The sequence below is a fragment of the Arachis ipaensis genome, chromosome B03, assembly GCF_000816755.2.
Source record: "Arachis ipaensis cultivar K30076 chromosome B03, Araip1.1, whole genome shotgun sequence".
NCBI lineage: Eukaryota > Viridiplantae > Streptophyta > Magnoliopsida > Fabales > Fabaceae > Arachis > Arachis ipaensis.
Window position 1 is genome coordinate 9,900,539 of NC_029787.2, and position 4,893 is coordinate 9,905,431.

Here is a 4,893-nt window from a genome sequence, read left to right on the forward strand (position 1 = left end):
AAATATGCAACTAATAAAAGGGTTGCCTTTTTGATAAAAATAAAAATTATTTTTGTAATAAAAATACAAAAAATTAAAATTTACAATAAAATTGTTTGTTTATACATGTGTAATTATTTTAATTAATAAATAAATTTGTGCATAATAGAAAAAAATTATAAAAGAGACAAAATAACTAATAAGAAAATTCTAATTAAAATAGATATTAAAAAGTTCAATTAGTATTTTAAATACATGTTCATCAATAATTCTCAACAAAATAATAAAATTCTTGTCTAACAATAATTGTCATAAAAAATAGTAATTAATATTTATAAAAAAGATGTCATAGATTGACCAAATACAAGCTGAAACTAATTAATATTTTGCGATTTCGGGTTGATCGCTAAACTTCAATGGCAAGGTGATTTCCATTAATATAAGAGACATTAGTGGAAGAATGGTAACAGAGGTATCTGCAGGTGGCTTCTGTTAATACAGAATAGTAACATCAGGAAGGATCAAAGCAGACAAAGGAACAAGCTGAAACTCACCACACCAATGCTTCAAATTGCAGTTGTGGTTATTGTTCAATGTGGCACCTGCATGATGCAGTCCACAATTTAAAACCTTGAATCAAATCACAATCCAGTAAATGCAGGTTTTGGCATAGAAGAGGTAAAAGATAATAGAGAGTAGTATAATTAACTAACAACAATGGAGGATACAAACATTTATTCTACCCGAAGCATGGAAAATGTAACTACTGCACAGAAAACCATGCATACCTAGTTTTATTACATCTGATTCCGAGGCATCACAATCTAGGAGAAACAATCAATTTCAATTGTCACTATGTTTTTTCTGCTTGACTAACATGACCTATTTGTTCTGGAAGATTACTTGTATTTCGCATGTTCCACCAATGCTTCTATGTACAAGATCCATTTGATCCAAAAATGTTGATAGTCCATTCCCAATAAATGATAAATCACAAAAATTACTGCAAATTTTTTTGTTATACCTGGTCATCATTTTGGATCACGAGTTGATGAGGAAGGACGATCGTTGCCATTCGGACATTGCTTACCATTTATATCATGTGTTGGTTCCTTAGCTCGTAATAAAAACAATGCTTCATCAATATTTGTGCCAAGAGAACTCTGTTGCAAGAGAAGCTTCACAAGATCCTCCAATTTAGTATGTGTTATGACTAGGTTCCGAATATAAACATTGTACAATTTAGTAAAGGGGTGTCAAAAAGCAGAGCTACCTGCAAACGCCATTGGTAGACACAACTTGGATCCTTAATCTTGATGACTATCCATGATTTTATGAATTTGTCCCATGCATCATAATAACCTTCAAGGTTTTTATTCACAGTTTCTAGCTGAAAAAACAAGCACGATTATGAAAGGCTTCCCTATGGTATAATTCCTTCACCTAAAATACTCCAATGATGCCAATGGAGCAAAAATAACAAGACTCTAATAAGAAAATAAAAGAAAGCAGCAATAGGACGAAACTTGGTTCAAAAGATATTACCAAGGAATTCTCCTCTCTCGTCCCATGGGCGATTTTCAAAAGACTTCCCAATTATGCTGCCTTTATTATTCAGATCACCATCATTCGAGCAGTAGTGCGGAAAATAATCGTTGAACGTTTTGCTGCCTAGTACGTCAACTCCATTAAAGAGAAAGCCTCTTAGCAAATCCTATGGGATAAAACAGGAATTAAGGATCCGTAGCACTAGGATGTAACAGAATAAGACTAACCTCAAATTTGGTCTACCTTTGCAAGTGTTTCCCCAATCAGTTTCTTCAAAACACTCTGTCCAGGATCCTACTCACCAAATTTTCTAGTTAATAAGAATTAGACATGGACAATACTAAAACGCAAGTTCTTGTTAGGTTGGTTGCTCAATGTGTAACAGTTCAAAACTTCCATTTTATTGTTTGAAAGACAGTGGATGTTCCCATCATATACAAGCAAGACCATAATGTTTATCAAAATTGTGTAATTCTATTTCATAGGTGGGAAACTGGAAAGTGACTTCTCTCTGAATTATTGAAATCATAAACCATCATAACTATGACATCCATTTATATTCTTATGGAAAATCACCAGTCATTTAAAAAGTTAGAAACAAAATAGGCAAACTACCTTTTCTTCTCTCCACACCAGATATCTATGTTGAGCTTCGAGATTCCGGAAAATCTGAGATTCATCAGTCTCTTTAACGGATTTGCTTACCAACTCCAACCATACCTGCAAGAATAATATTCAAAGGTCAAGAATTAGAAAGCCTACTGAGATTACCCTTAGCAAAGCATGATTTATTAATGTACCATGTTGCTGGGATTACCTTGTAATAATCCTTGAATGCAGAATATAGAATTTCATAATTTTCTGGGCTTGAATTGAACTTTGTCCAAATGACAATGGGTGAAAAGAACTTTATAGATTCACTTGTGAGCTTCCCTCCCTATGGAAAACTAAATATGAATTTCTAGTTCTGACCTGAAGATCAACAGCCTTCACAACTTTCGTAGGAAGAGGCTTGAAGCCGAGCATCCAACCCTCAAATAACACAACCTAGACAGTCATTCATGCACAATAATTGAAGTATTAAAAACTCGACATCTGTATTTGTTTCATGGCAGGGCTAACCCCAAAAATTTCATTATACTCTTAAGTTTAGTTCAGCCAGAAAACCATTTTTCTTTTTTTCCAAAGCTGGATATCACCAACCTTAGAGCCTTATAAAGAATTCATGTTAATCGACATCAGTAAGATTTGGTCTGTTTGCCTTTACTTCATCGGTTACAACGTGACATTAATCTGTCACGAAAAAAGAAAAAGAAAAGGGATTAAGAATTACAATAGATAATATGTTACCGTAAGGGGTCCTTCTACCTCTGGCCAAGTTGAAGGATCAGCACGGTCGCCTCTTCCGTTGAATGCAGACTGCAGAGGCAGAGAAATAAGCATCAGCAACAATGAAGCGAAAATGTATCAAAATAATGAAAATATGTCTAAGCTAAGCCCTTACTTTGTCATATCGAGGTGGCTTTATCTTCATACCTGAAAACTTCAAATGACAATGAATTATGAATAAAATACTTGAAGAAAAAATAAAAATAAATAAAAAACTAAATTTTGTCCAAACCTTCTCTTGTCAATTTGGACAGAGCTATTAAGGTTTCAACAGACAAAGGAAGATCGTGGCTTCCTGCATTTTCTCGGAACTGGGAAGCAACAAGGCAAACAAAAATTCTAAGCAATCAAAACATATCTCCACACAATATTTCTAGCTAATGTTGTCTTTAATGTTGCAAGTGATTGTATCAAAATAGTCACAGTCATCATAAACACAACACAAATAGTCACTGTTCTTTTCATAATTTCTTATCCTGTTTCTGAATGAAAGAAGTTAGATTATGGTTGAAACTCTAGCATAACACAAGACCTAATAATCCAACATGCAATCCCAATTGTTTCTAACAGGCTATGAGTTTTTCATAGACCTTTAAATCATAGAAACTCCAATACCTTATTATATGAACACTTATCCTAAAAGTTTAAGCTATTAGTTAGAGACACAGTCTTCAATCTCCAAATTTATAATGAAAAAATCTCAAAGTAACAGAGTAAAGATACACCAACACCACTGTTTTAATTAAACAAAATAAAGAGAACTTTTTTAATCAATATGATAAGATAGTTGATTAAAACTCACAAATTCAAATTAAGTGACATCATTAAAATTTAAAATTCCATATTCTGGATCTTCACAAGCGTCAAAGCGGCGGGTCTTGCTATTTTCAAGAAAAGGTCAGTTGCAGAAATGTTTATTAACATGCTAAGGTTTAATACCAGCTTCTGCATCAGAAACAAAGCCAGCATTATACTGAGAAAAATGAGTTAATAAGTTAAATTCTTTACTTTCTGTTGAGAATCACATGAACATACTATATCAGCTCCAGAAGAAGAGGGGAGGAAGAAAAACAAACGGAAAAAATTGCAGCACAGTGTATAGATTCACATAATTTAGAAAAACACGTTTCAAAAACTAGTCCAATAAGTACATGATGAAGATTGATCCATCCATTTCAAGATAACCTCCATTATGACCATTATCTTAATTGATTCAGAAGCTCGTAATCTTAAGCCAAAGATATTCGCCATTCTCACCTTGTAGTGATGTGTTTCTCGGGAATGATCGATGATTTTTAGTTGTTTCGTAAGCCTCCGAGAGAGTTGTCACTGTAGCTTGTGCAGCAGAATATGCAACCTCTGATCCAACCAAAGCTGACAGAAAAGCAGCCTGCAAATTTGAATAAGACACATTACACAGTTAAATAGAGATTCTAAAGAAATTATTTTGTGAAGCACATAGGCAATTCAATACTGGCAGAAAAGTAGTAAATGTTATTTAAGTTAATCATCATCCCCCTCCTTCACAAGCTCCCTCCCCTGGCCATAACCCTCCATATACTCCAATAGTCCACCAGGAACACCAAGATCATCACCTTCTCCATATGTACCAACACCAATTTCTCAACCACCTTATCATACTCCAACTCCACCACAGGCTCCTTCCCCTGCTCATAACAACCATCACCTAATCCTCCATATGTTCCATCACCAATTTCTCAAGCTCCTTCGCCTGCTACCCACAACAACCATCACCCAAACCCTCCAAAAACACCATCACCACTTTCTCACCTTCCCTATAGTGCTGCTGCTCCAACACCAACGTCATCACAACCACCATACAATACTTCCCCTGTTTAATATAAGAAACTACTTATTTGTACTTGGAGAAAAACAAAAGATAGAAGAAAGAGTAACTAATGACTGAGACAATATAACAAACAGAAAGAGCGCAAAGTTGAATAACAAGCTTAGTGA

General features: G+C 34.4%; 1 pseudogene; it reads right to left on the reverse strand.

Moving 5' to 3' along the window:
• On the reverse strand, positions 1,392-4,167 carry LOC107629613 (annotated as a pseudogene).